This window comes from Mirounga angustirostris, unplaced genomic scaffold (assembly GCF_029215605.1).
Source record: "Mirounga angustirostris isolate CCGP_5_RB_7025 unplaced genomic scaffold, mMirAng1.0.hap1 SCAF_3, whole genome shotgun sequence".
In the NCBI taxonomy this organism is placed as follows: Eukaryota; Metazoa; Chordata; class Mammalia; order Carnivora; family Phocidae; genus Mirounga; species Mirounga angustirostris.
In genome coordinates this window covers 35,646,635-35,661,885 of record NW_026991711.1, presented here as the reverse complement: position 1 = coordinate 35,661,885, position 15,251 = coordinate 35,646,635, and positions in this window count along the sequence as shown.

Sequence of the window (15,251 nt, the reverse complement as noted above, 5' to 3'; positions counted from 1 at the left end):
ACACAGTGTCCTGTTCATGTTCTGGCAAATCCGCATATAATTTTTTAAATAAGTGACTGTACCTTAATATTTAAAAATAGCCTTTTAATTTTGAATTGTTACTGAAGGTGTCTTTGTAAGCAGTTAAGTAATGTAGGTAAATTTGGATAAATCCAGGGGCCCACAGGGACCACGATTGCCATCTGGAGATTAAAATGTGTCAGTCTAACCAACACATTCATACATTGAAACAACATATTAAAAGTTAATCACTTACTTTTTAGCGTTTGCCTGCATCACCGTGATCAACATCTATAAATGGTATTGGCAATCTCTCTGGAAACACAAGTAAATCAACTAAAAATTATTATACCTAAGACGGCTCAGGAAGACAAAAATACATCCTAATGCTGAAATTATTTGTCCTAAGTGCTTATTTTCACTACCTATCTTTTCAGTAGTAAAATATGAAACTCCCAGACACTTAATGGCACGTGTTCTATGGCAAATTAAGTCTATTTGTTTCAATTTATTTCACCTTACACCGCACAGTGCCACAAAATAATGCTATATTTCATTTACTAATCCACAACTTTAAATTGCTTGGAACAAGATAGACAAAGAAATTGTGTGGGGATTTACTCTCATTGCCTTGGGAAGAATCAAATCCTTTTTATAAATTGGAGCTAATAGTGGTCACCGTATAGTGCAGTTCAAAATCGTTAGGACTGTGTTATATGACTCTAGAGTACAGTATATTTTAAACACTGAGTCTGCAGTCTTAATATTTTACGCATATTTTATTTCATAACTTGTAAGTTATGAGTTTTCATAACCTATGAAAAGACCTTAGAGGTACATAATATTGAATGGCTGTTCATGAAAAATTGCATATTTGCGAATTCATCAGCAAAGTAAAGGAGGAAAATAAGTGAAAAGGCTCAAGACTGGAAATTGGGAATGTGAGTAATGATCCTATGACTACTATTTATTAACTAATTGCGTTTCCTTAGGTGAGTCACTTTGTTTGGATCCTGGTTTCCTCATCTTTCGTAATCAAAGAGGTTGGCTAGGAACCTCCAAAGACTCCCAAGTCTAAAATGCTGTTTACTATTGTGATGTTAATTCTACCATATTTGCCATGGGTAATTATGTTGCACATGTAATTCAGGCTACTAAAACCTGCCTGTCCCACAAGTTATGCCTCCAAAAACATTTTATCCAGCAAGACTTCTTTAACCATTCAAACAAAAGTGAAGTAGCTTCTCTTTAAATTTCTACAGCTTGCATATTATAGTATATTGGATTTTTGCAGTAGTCATATGAGTAATATGGTCCTTATCAGTTCATTTGTCTTGATTCCATCCTAGAAGTCAGGAAATATTTATTATTCATCTTGATGACTCCCTTTCTTCTGCATCACCCCTCCCCCAAGGGCCTTACCGTGTGCCACAGATATATGGAAGGTATAGTAAAGTTTCAGCAGAAGCACATTGGACAAAACCAGGGAACTGGGCTGTCTCAAAACTTATTAAGCCTGAGAGCTACTGGGTCTTCCTCCTAAGTTACTTGATCATTTGCCCTCAGCAGTTCTTTGGATATTTCCTAGAAATCCCAGTCCTGAATAAGTCATCACTGATTTCTGAACTTGCTAATGGTATTGTCCTTGTTTCAAATTTGCTGTCTACCATCCCAACTCATAGCTCCACAGATTTCTCTATTTTTGTCAGAAACTTTGACAAAGCTCTTTTTCAATGTTTCTACACTAGGACAAAATTTTTTTAACCATTTGGAAGAAAAAGAATTTTTAAAAATTTTTATTATTTTTTTTAAGATTTTATTTATTTGAGAGGGAGAGAGCATGAGACAGAGTGTGTGAGAGAAAGAGAGAGCACAAACAGTGGGAAGGAGGGACAGAGAGAGAAGCAGACTCCCCGATGAGCACGGATCCTGATGCAGGACTCAGTCCCAGAACTCCAGGATCATGACCCGAGCCGAAGGCAGACACTTAACTGACTGAGCTACCCAGGCTCCCGAGGGTATCAATATTTTTGTAATTTGCACAGTGACCTTCTTTTTGTTTCTTGTATTTTTTGCTCTCATTTTATCTTGGTCACTTTAGCACCTCATACGATCAACAGGAGAATACCATGGCCTATCTGAAAATGCAAGCTCCCAACAACACCAAAGGCTAATTGTTATTGTCAGGTGAATTCCTGTATGTCAGGGACTATGTTTATCTTTTTTTTTTTTTTTTTAAAGATTTTTATGTATTCATTTGAGAGAGAGAGCATGGGCGGGGGGGTGGGGGCAGGTTAGAGGGAGACAGAGAAGCAGACTCCCCACCGAGCAGGGAGCCCGATGTGGGACTCAATCCCAGGACCCTGGGATCATGACCTGAGCCGAAGGCAGACACTTAACTGACTGAGTCACCCACATGCCCCCAAATTTTGTATTTTTCATCAGAAAATTTATTAGAAACTTTGAGACTGAATGAAAAAAAAAATATCTGGGGAATGGCCTTCAAATCACTGTATTCTACCTTTATCAGAGCATTGATCACACTTCATTTTAATTGCATGTTGATTTTTTACTACCCATTGGACTATGAATTTCTAAGGGCAGGGATTTTGGTCTTTTATCTCTGTTTACTCAGTACTTAGCATAAAGCCTGCCAGAGCAGCCCCCAGAGCATACGCTATCTGAATAAACAAGCTCTATGCCAGGGCCTAGGTGGAATACACTGTGGTTGATGTCTTAGAAAAGCTCACCACCTATTTATGGTGGCAATCCGGGGTGTATAAATTATGGCAATAGAAAAATCATTGAGTAATTACTACATCTCATTATTTTTGAGGAAAAAAAATCTTCCTGCTAGTACAAACCCAAATATTCAGTGAAGAAGTGATAAAAACCTGTAAAAAGCATGAGGATGTTAAAAAGAGTTAATTAATTGAGCCTGTAATACGACTTCTGTACATCTCATACTATTCTAGAATGCTTAAAAATGTTAAAATGATATATAGAGAAAAGAGATACAATAAATTAGTCTGATTAAAGTGATAGCACACAAACCCCCAGGTAAAGGCATGGAAAGAAACAAATCAAAACTAATGGCATTCTTCTCAGTGAATATTGATACAAACAAATTATAATTTCCATTAAGTTCATGAAGTGTTAATTAAAATTCTGCTCTACACAGCATTACATACTGTATGTGTGTAAATGTTAGTGATAAAATATTTACTACTCCTAATCTATCATCCTCAAAATCAAATATGTAGTTTTATATGTCGTACACACTAAGAAATACAATAGGCAAATTTGATCTTAGTGGAAATTTCCTTGTCTCCACTGATAATTACATTCTTTTTCAAAGCTAATTCCTTTTAGGATGTGTGTGTGTGTATGTTACAGTCAGATCATATATATATATGGAATATATATATATTTTTTCGTTGAGTGTAATTATCCTGATTTTATGTTTTTCTAATTTATATTATGTGAAAATATAAAGGGGGAATTTTCCAGTCTAAAATTTGAGGCCTTTAATGTATTTGATATTAGTAATATGCTTTACTTTTCAAAGCTAAGCCCACCCATATTTTCTATTTCTGTATACTCCACAATAATATCCAATTTAGTTTTTTCTCATTAATTGCTCATAATTGATGAAGAGGTTAATAGCTGATTTTTCAGTTTCCTAAAAGTAACTGTATATTTATAGGAGTACTACATGAGAAAAAGCCTGAAACATTAACATTATTAAGATAGCTTCCTATTAGTTTGGAGCACGTAAACATTTTCTTAAAGTACCACAATAAAAAAAATCAGGAAAATTATTTTTCCCATCCCATTTCAGCTTTCTAACCTCCATCTTAGAGGCCAGAGCCATCTTCCAAAAGCAAGATCCTTGAATTTATCTTGACCACCAGATTTTGCACATTTTGTGTGCATAAAAATGTTAATGGATGAATAAGTAGAGGAAATTCTTTATCAGTAAGATTATTTTTTTTTAAAGATTTTATTTATTTATTTGAGAGAGAGAGAGTGAGAGAGAGAAAGAGCACAAGAAGGGGGAGTGGGAGAGGGAGAAGCAGACTCCCTGCTGAGCAGGGAGCCCGATGTGGGGCTCGATCCCGGGACTCCAGGATCATGACCTGAGCCGAAGGCAGTCGCTTAACCAACTGAGCCACCCAGGCGCCCTGTAAGATTATTATTATTATGGTATTAAACCTGGCCATTTTCCAGACACTTATGATCAATTTGCTCCTTTTTATCATTTATATTTTTACAAATGAATGTTAGAAAAATTATATAATTTGATCAGCATGACACAACAGAATCGAATTTAAGATAGCTTTTGTATCTTCAAGCCTGTATCTCGTAGACCACTCCATGAAATTCCATTGTAGTAAGACACACTGTAACATATCTCCTTTTTATTAGGTGAAAGGGACATGACAATGCTTTTTGCAGGAAAGGAAGCATACCAAAGATATTCATAACACCATCACGGACTATTTTGAGAATGAGTTTTGGAATAATGAGAATTTAGAAAGCACATGAGAGTCTATGTCATACAGAAACAGTTAATCACTGCTAGGGGAAATCATTTGGATAGGAAGAAATCCATATAGAAATCACACATTTTACTTCTCCTTAATTCCCTTAAGAATAATTCACAGAGAATGTATTTCTGGATTTTCTTTAAAATCCAAGCTTCTCGGGGAGTCTGGGTAGCTTGGTTGGTTAAGCATCTGCCTTGGTCATAATCTCAGGGTCCTGGGATCAAACCCCACCTTGCATTGGGCTCTCTGCCCAGTGGGGGAGTCTGCTTCTCCCTCTTCCTCTGCCCCTTTCCACTCATGCTCTGTGTGTGTGTGTGTGTGTCTCTTTCTAATAAATAAATAAAATCTTAAAATAAATAAAAAATAAAGTCCAAGCTTCTCTGGACTTTGTACCAGTATCTACTGTATATTATCGAAAAGGAAATCATTTTTCTTAGCTTAGTACAGAGATGATGGGGCTTGAAATGAATTAATTTGGCATCAACTCGTCCAACCCTGTGCGAGGCAGGCAGGGAAACAGGCTCACTGGGGCTAACAGCGGCAATCCAGAATGGAGGAAAGCATGAATAATTGGAAGAGTAGAAGTCCATTCTCAGTCTGGGGCCGCTTCTGTCTGTTCCAGTTCCTTTATAAGAAATATTAATCTTATTTCATTTTTCTTATGAGATGCCAGTGTATTGCTCCTAAGTTTTCTGTCAAATGCCAAAAAGCTATACTAAAGTGAAGTTTTAAATTTTCTGCTGGGCAACACATCTCCTGCGGGGCAGAGCAGAGGTGCTGGTGACAAGGGAGTGGTGTGGGCAGGGAACGTCCTCCTGCCACTCGAGGAATCTCCCTGGAACAACCCTCAGGCAGGGCACTGAAGACCAGGTCATGTCCACTACATTCCTATGATTGTTTCATGAACTGAATTATGGTGAGCCATTTCTTTTAAATCAAGTGATTAATTATCGGGTGGCTATTGAGTCTAAGCATTGGAATTTATTGTGAAGGCAAGTTTAAACTGAATGACTATGAAATCTCCCAGAGACAGACTATATTCTGCTGTGTGCAGGATGTGGTAAATAAGAACATGATCTGGAGCCAAACAGATGAAAAATAAATTCTGACTCCATCATCTATATATTTGGGAAAGCTACTTAACCTAGATATTTGTGCTTTAGCTTCCTCTTTGTAAAATAGGGGAAATTATAGGTCTTAGCCCAATGTGTTGGAGGAAGGACTAGTTACATAATATATGCAAATTATGCAAAATACCTAGGATGAAGTATCTACATGTTGGCTATCAGTAGTTGCCCAAAACAACCATGACAACTCATAGATCCAAGATGCCCACTTCTTTTTTTTAAGGCATTTCTTCTTCTTTCTTGAGGGTGTGTTAATAACATAGGTTAAGCTACAAACATTTTACATTCAAACATGCCTTGATTAAAATTTCAGATTCTTTTCTGTTCCTTTGTTACAGGATCTACTCTTGATCACATTGATTACATATTACTGTTATGTGCTTGCTCCTATAAAATACAACCTAATATCCAAAATCTGGGGACCTTTCCACTGTAATTTCCTATGCAGACAGCCGTAAGCAGGCTTGCGGCCTTTCCTTGTCCAATTCTCTTTTCCTTGATATAGACTATTCCATCTCCTTGCTGCAGATGTTACTAGTCCTACTGGAATCACATAGTGGTCACATGAGAAAACAAGCTTGCTAAGAGGAAAAAATTTCATTCCTTTGAAGTAGTATATCTTACACATTTTGGTTTCAGGAACTTTTTACACCCTTAAAAATCATTAAGCACCCCAAACAACTTTTGCTTGTTTGCTTGTTTTATCTATTAATACTTAGTGAATTAAAAATTAAACCTGAGAAATCTTAAAAATGTTTCAGTTCATTTCACATTAATAAATCTATAACATTAAGAAAAATAACAAATAATTTCATTGTCTAATAAAACAATTGCTGAAAAGAGTGGCATCATTTTTGCAAATTTTAAAAAGATTTGGCTTATTAGAAGGCAATTAGGTTTTCATATTTGCTTCTGCATTGAATCTGCTGTAATATATTTCAGTTAAAATATAAAGAGTAAATCTATCCCAATGCAAATGTGGTTTTGTAAATGGGAAGAAAATTTAAAAGCCTTTTGAAATAATTGTGGATATTTTTATTTGAAACTCATCCAAACAAACAGTACTTCTGTAAATATGAATTGCAACGTAGAATCTTGAATCACATTGAAGATCTTTTGGTGTGCTACTATGTTAATCCGATATTCTATCTTGCCCTTTTAATGCATTTTTTACTTATACATAATTTCAAAGTATCATGCACTATTTCAAAATATTGTGTGACTTTCCGTAAAACACTGCTTCACTGAGTTATACATACCTATTAATATTGACACATTCTACTATGTAGTACATTTTTACAAACACATTTGTTAATACGCCACAGATGTCATGAGAAAAATCTTTAGTGTTGAGAAAATGTCAAGGTCAGATGGGAGGATACTATTTTACCAAAATTCTAATACTCTCTTGAAAATCTGAATGTTATTATGGACAAAAATACTGTCTCTTTTCCTTGAGCTGACATTAATTTTTGAGAAATATCTACCATATACCTATGTCTAAATAACAGTGTTTTTTTTATTTCTTTTAAAGATTTTATTTATTTATTTGAGAGAGAGAATGAGAGAGAGGGAGTACATGAGAGGGGGGAGGGTCAGAGGGAGAAGCAGACTCCCCGCCGAGCAGGGAGCCCGATGCGGGACTCGATCCAGGGACTCCAGGATCATGACCTGAGCCGAAGGCAGTCGCTTAACCAACTGAGCCACCCAGGCGCCCAATAACAGTGTTTTTAAAGCGAAATGACTTTTTGTGAAAAAAATAGCTAGTTCAACTCTTAATCACACAAATGCTCTTTTTTATTATTATGTTCACTTAGCTAACATATAGCACATCATTAGCTTTTGATACAATGTTCAATGATACTTTTTGCTCAAGAAAGTTATTTGAAGTTGGGGATTGAGCAGAAATGCCTTCTTTCCACTTCTGATTTCTTCATACAGAATATTAAGAAGATTTGTATTCAAAAGTTGAGATTTCTAAAAATGAGTATTTTTTTATTTATCAAAGCATTCTTAAATAAAAGCTGCCTCTTTTAAAAACATAATATTATATGCTGGTGAAAATACAGTGATAACTAATTAGTTTGATTTCACTACCTTATTTCATGCTAACGCTCTAGCAGTTTTACCCATGATTGTTTTTGCACCATGAATGAAAGTATCAATTCAGAGGAGATGGCAAATAGTGTTTTGGCATATTATGAAAAGCATATGATCACAGAGAGACTTCTGAAAGATCGTGGAAACCCCTGGGGTTTTGTGGGACAGTTTCAATCAATTGTTTTCTTTTTCTTTTCTTCTTTTTTATTATGTTATGTTAATCACCATACATTACATCATTAGTTTTAGATGTAGTGTTCCATGATTCATTGTTTGTGCATAACACCCAATGCTCCATGCAGAACGTGCCCTCTTTAATACTCATCACCAGGCTAACCCATCCCTCCACCCCCCTCCACTCTAGACCCTTCAGTTTGTTTCTCAGAGTCCATAGTCTCTCATGGTTCATCTCCCCCTCCGATTTCCCCCCCTTCATTCTTCCCTTCCTGCTATCTTCTTCTTCTTCTTTCTTTCTTTTTCTTTTTTAACATACAATGTATTATTTGTTTCAGAGGTACAGGTCTGTGATTCAACAGTCTTACACAATTCACAGCACTCACCATAGTACATACCCTCCCCAATGTCTATCACTCAGCCACCCCACCCCTCCCACCCCCCACTCCAGCAACAATCAACTGTTTTCTTATAACAAGATCTGAGCAGATTGCATCTTCCCTAATATATTTCCTTTTAAAAACTGCAATTATTTCAGAATTCCTATAGATAGCTTGTAAAATGTTCCTAGAGAACATTCAAATTAAAATAAGGGAATTTAGTATGTCAAAGATTAAATAGTTTGCCTAAGGTCACCAAAAAGACTAATGATAAAACTAAGATTTAGGTCTTCCAAAAAACTCAGTTTCCTCTCCTATACAGTTCTTCTTAATTTAATCTCGTAAAATAAAGTTTGCTATGGCCTTGATTCTTCCTAAAATGTTTCCAGCTTTTAACAAATCTTTGATAGAAATCTTTTGGATTCAGAAATTACATAGTTTTGAAATTTTAAGGGATCACAAATTCATAACAGACTTGAGACAGAATGTGAAGAAAATATGATGTAACTAACAGGAGAAAACACTGAATAATTACCTCTCAATAAAATATCAAACTATATCTCTAATAAATAAATAAAATATTTTAAAAATATCAAACTATATGTAAAATGCATTTCTGGGCTACACATTTTTAGTATAACAGAATAGTAAATAATATAAGAATAATAATAAACTTTAATTTTTGCCAGCTGTATACATTACCAATCATTTATGGCTATCTGTAAAAACCCAATACTGCCTTCTATTTAAACCAGCTAAAATAGTTAAAAATATGTTTTATAAATAAAAAATGGTACCTCTGAAACAAATAATACATTATATGTTAAAAAAAAAAAAAGGTAGCAGGAAGGGAAAAATGAAGGGGGGGAATCGGAGGGGGAGATGATCCATGAGAGACTATGGACTCTGAGAAACAAACTGAGGGTTTTAGAGGGGAGGGGGGTGGGGGGATGGGCTAGCCCGGTGATGGGTATAGAGAGGGCACGTATTGCATGGGGCACTGGGTGTTATACGCAAACAATGAATCATGGAACACTACATCAAAAACTAATGATGTAATGTATGTGATTAACATAGTAAAAAATAGGAAAAAGAATATAAAAAAATGGTTATTTTAGAAGGATTATAATTTTGAATTATAAAGTATTGTTGCAAACACACCAATTAAAAAGCAAAGCATTACTATTGTTATTTCCAAATAGTTTTTCCTATGCATCCTTCAATAACATTGATCAAATACTTAGGGATACTTAAGTTACAAGATTGAAAATATTTACTTAGGAAAGACTATACGTATATCACTTTTTACAGTAAAGAAGCTGCATTTTGACAAATTTATTGGTCTTCAAATTTCAAAAATTGTGGCCCAAAATGAAGTCTGAGGTTTATATCTTTTCTGATTAACTAAAAATACAACATTTCATATTATGCATACTCTGATATTTTTTGAACATGGCTTTAAAGGCCACATAGTCTTTATCTCTGTAGCCCTTCATGCCAAACATAGTTCTTTTCATATAGTGTATGCTTAATAAATGCTGGTCAAATGGAATTTTTCAATGTATATTTAGAACTCCCCATTTTCTTGGTAGAATAATGTGCATATGACCTATGAAAGATGGAGAGTAAGATGAAGAATGGATCATTTAGATTTCATTTTCTAGAGCACATGGCCTTTTTTATATGCCAGCATAATGGATCCATGGGTGCAGGGAAGCTGGGGAATTTTTCTCCTGAGTCTGTTTCATATTTATCATCTATGTTGTCACTGGGTACACAAGGTCTATGCACTTTGTAAGAGGATTTCTGCCTAGAGAGCTATATGTTATTTTTCTGCTAAGATGATCAGTATAAAAATGAAAAAGTGTTTGCAGCCAGAGTTTAAAAGTACTTCCTGAAACTAGATCATGTTGTTCTCAGTCTTAATGGAGTCAGCAGTGTAGCTGATTGTTTAATGCTTATTCTCCTTGTATAGAGAAGAAAGTCCTGAAGACTCACTTGGTCTAAAATTAATAAACTAAGCAAAGGAAAGGCCCATTTACTGTCCATATGAGTCAAAAGGCTGCATGGATAAGCTACTGCCCAATCCACAATTATATTTATATAGCCTAATAAAGCAGTGCCATTGTATTTGTTTCCAGAGACTTTGTCAATTAAGGTAATTATAAAAGTCACTGTGAAGTGTCTTGATATCACAAGGAAGGATACTGAAAATGCACTGTCAATCTTGTTACCATTCATGAAACACTTTAACCATATAATATTTTTAGGTGCCCCTCTGCCATATTTCTCTAACACACAATGAAGATGATGATGACAAAAAAAGGTGCTATTGCTCATGAGCACTTATTATTATTATTAAAAGGTGCTATTGCTCATGAGCACTTATTGGTGCCAAACAATACACCAGAAGCTGTACATGCATGATTTTGGGTAATCCTCACAATGACTCCTGGGCAGAAACCATAATACACTCAGTGCACAGATGAGAAAGTGTGTCTCAGGGAATTTAAATAATGTGCCAAGGTCACGTTAAATGTCACTAGTAAATGACAAAACTAAGATTCAAGCCCAGGTCCTGACTCTAAAGGCCAAGTGCATTATCATCAAGCAATGGAGCCTCCTCCAATGAAAATGATTCACATGGACAAAACTTCTTCTGAACTAGGAGTTGTGAATGAAGCTGATTGTAACAATCAAGACAGATCTGTAATGTATAGCTGTGTATCCTTATGCTATGCTTACATTAAAGTTGGTTAGATTGTCTTTTCGGTCAGCCAGATGACCTAAACATCATCACAATATTTGATGAAGGCCTGTTCATCCAGTGTCCCCTCACTACTTCCCAAAACATAATCTGCTGTCAATATAGATGAGGCATTGTTAAAAAAATAATGAAATAGTATAATTATATCCATCCAATGGCAAGCAAGTTTTATCACCTCTAATGTAGTATTTGAGCAGACTCAGTGCATGGTTACACTGGAATCCGTCACAGATTTGAACACCAGTCAATTTCCTTCTTGGATTAACAGGCTAAGCAATGTTCATTCTGTTTAGGCAGCAAACACCCATCAGTTTATAGGACCTGTAAAGTGGAAGGTCACTCAGGTCCCTTTCTTACTTAAGATAAGAAAATTTTAAAAATTATGAATTCAGACTATTGAAACTCTTCTTCCATCCATAATACCATTCATTAAGCAAAATCTACTGAATGAATACTAAGATCCAGGCACTGTTCCAGAATCTTCAATATATAGGTATATAGTTGTATCTGGTCTCAGGTGCTTACATTTGCAGGTAGAGCATGAAGAGGGAGACAGGCAATAAATGAGAAAATAAATATGAATATAATAATTGAGTGACATATAATAAACATTAGGTGAGGGTTGTAATGGAGACCAATAGGGCTGGAGGAATGTTGCAGTCAGTAAAAGATTAAAAGATTAAATAAGCAGCTAACACTAAGGAAAGACAGTTATAAACAAAGAAACAATTTGTCATTTATTTTTTTATTTAGACTTATTTTAGAGAGAGAGAAAGAGCGAGCACATGTGGAAGTAGGGGGAGGGGCAGAAGGAGAGAATCTTCAAGCAGACTCCCCACTGAGCATGGAGCCGAAGTGGGGCTTCATACCACAACCCATAAGATCACGACCTGAGCCTAAACCAAGAGTTGGATGTTCAACTGACTGAGCCACCCAGGCACCCCAACAATTTGCTTTTTAAAACAAACAGACAACAACAAAACTGAAAAAGTCCTATATAGCTGAATCATGAAGAAAGAGCAAAAGAGCAATCTGAGGTAAAGTCAGAGGAATATTTACACAGGGGACAGAAGATATTCAGAGATTTAAATCTCACACACATCAACAGTCTAATTAGGTTACACCTCTTCATATTTACGAGTTACACCATGAATCTCAACACTGAAAATCTGGGACTACCATATATGCATGTTTATTCATCAGCAGTGCATATCTGTCTACACAAACTGGTTAAAGTTTCAGATTATTCCAACCAAATAGTTGAGTAGATGATCAAGAATTCAGCTGAGGAAGCTGTATTCCCTTTTAAGTGGAGTTTAAAACGTAACCTGACAAGGTGCCTTGGTGGCTCAGTCAGTTAAGTGTCTGCCTTTGGCTCAGGTCAAGATCCTGGGATTCTGGGATCAAGCCCTGCGTTGGGCTCCCTGCCCAGCAGGGCGTCGGCTTCTCCCTCTCCCTCTGCCCCTCCACCTGCTGGTGCACTCTCTCTCTCTCAAATAAATAAAATCCTTAAAAAAAATAAAATAAAATGTAACCTGTCCAAAGTACTGTTGTTGCAACCATGGGGGAAGTCCTCAGAATATTTCTTACTCTCTAAATATTTACCATACTATACATTTAAGAATATACATTCTAAACCTTAACTAAAATAAATTTCAAAGAAGTAACATGTATGGAAGAAGAGTTAAACAGCCAATGTAATTCTCTTTATTTTTAATTTGAAACTTTTTATCAAACTAGACTCATGCTCTATCACTATTTTTAAAGCCTTCTAAAAAATCCTCATTGCAAGCTAGAATAGAATTTAAATATGTTAACAGGCCTAAAAGGTTGTGCATGGACTGATTTCTGTTACTTCTCCAAACTCACCTGCTCCTACCCTTCTGCCTCCCACTTCTGTAGTCTACTTACCCTGGCCTCCTTTCTGTCTTGAATACAGCAATCTCATTTCTGTCTCTGGGCTTTGAATATTCCATTATTTCTCCCCGAAAGCTACTCCATGTGTATTTACCATCACAGTTTATATGAATCACTTTGGTTGAATTACATCTAATTATAAGGATTTTTTAACCATCCTAGCTAAAGGAGCCACCAAATACCTTCCACAACAGATAATTCCGGTTCTACCTTATCCTATGGCTCTTTCGTTCAGATTTCGTAATGCTAATATGCTACCAGTTTAAATCAAAATTCAGTTTGGAATCACATTACTTACTTTGGGTGTTAACTTTCATCTCACGCCACAAAAATGTTAAACACCATACACATGAAAATAGCACCTTTTCTATTCACCATCGTTATCAGAAGAAACTACAATAATGCCTGGACATGACACCACGTCAATGAACAGTGATTTGGAAGCTCCAGAAAACACAATATTGCAATTTTTAGATCCTCAAAGAGTTACCTTTACTATAATATCTACTTTACATTAGAGATCCTATAAGAAGAGTCACAGAAATCCATTTACTATATTTACTGTAGAAATATTTTCAAGGACTTCTCATAATCACTCTGTAGTCTTTATAAAATGTCTCTCAACATTAAGAAAAACAAGAGTTTGTTTTAAGCATATGTTTTGTGTTGTTTTTTATGAACTTTATCATTCTTGTGAAAATACTGTCCTTTCTTTTCCAGCTACTAAGAACTTTGAGTGGAACTTAGGACACTACTCCAGTGATGTGCAGTCATGGGGTGTGAATATCTACATACCACTCTCCTCTGTCTGAAATTTTTCTCCTCTGGATTTCACTTATCCAATTTTCATAATAATTTTATAAATGTTGTAAATTTATAATATTATAATGGCCCTATTCCACCTCATGTGGAATAAAAAAATGAGTAAAATTTTATTTTCTAATTGTGGATGACCACTTCAAAATTTTGGGACAATCAAACAACAATAATAGTAACCCAGCAAACACTTATTGGTAAACTTTTATGTGATAAATGTTTTTCTACATGTTTCCATATTATTTTTTTCTTGAATTCTAACATCATTTCTCAGAGAGACATATATTTATCTAAGTTACAGATAAGAAAACCAAGAAAAAATTACAAGTTAAGTAAATGGCCTTTAGACAAATAATTTGTGAGTGATAAAAATTAAGTCCTTCACTTATGCCTCCAAATTTGTTTTTTTTTCCTTCAAGTATTCCCTAGAGCCATCAACTGAGACATCAATTTATGCGTTCTACTAAAAACCAATGACAGCTACAAGAGATATGTTTACTCTTCAAGGAGGAAAATATTGATAATACTGAGAGTCACAACATCTAGAACTACTTATCTTTATCTCTTTCTTTAAAAGGCGGCAAATACATACAGTGACCTGTAGCATAAACTGATCATAATTCTGTTTGAGAATTCTTTTCTAAGCCTAAGCCCTTAATTGTAGTACTACATAAGCAGTGTGGGTGTTTTTGTTGTTCAATACTTATGACCAGACACCTGTCTTAAAGCCTGAGGGAGCAATAGCTCAGGCAGACTCCATGAGCCATCTGCTGCTGACATTCTCAGACTATACTGGGTCAGATTTCCTGGGAGTTAGAGAAGTCTTCTGTGATCCACCCCTTCAGCCCTATCAGGTCACACTGATAACTGTGTACGATCTCAGAGGGGGCCACTTTTCAAAATGGGGACGTCGAACTGAGTGAAGCTGCTGATGGACATATAAGGTACTTATTAACGAAGCAAAACAATTTTACCGTTTTAATATGAACAACCAGTTGTAGGGTGTACGTGTTTTAGTGAAAACACATTTCTCCTTCATGGGATAATCTCATGTTAACATGATTCATGAAATGCACTGAGTCCAGGAATTCTTCACCTCAGCTCTTTGGGAAGAAGCTTTGTCTCTTCATCTTAAATTAATTGTGTAAATGCCAGTGACCTTAAAAGTGAGTAGGGATACTTTAGTTAATCTGACAGAAAGGAACGCTATTTGTCATTGAAATTCCTCAAGTTTGTGGAACACGTTCAAAGAAAGACCTTTTTGATCTTAGGAAATAACCCTTTAAAAAATGCGCTCCGGGCTTCATCTAAAATTCAACTTCTCTCATTACAGCTCTGCACCTGTGATTAGTGTTAAATGGATGAATAGTCTCTATTCTCCCTGAGAATGAATCTTCATTGATCTCATTTGAGATCAAAA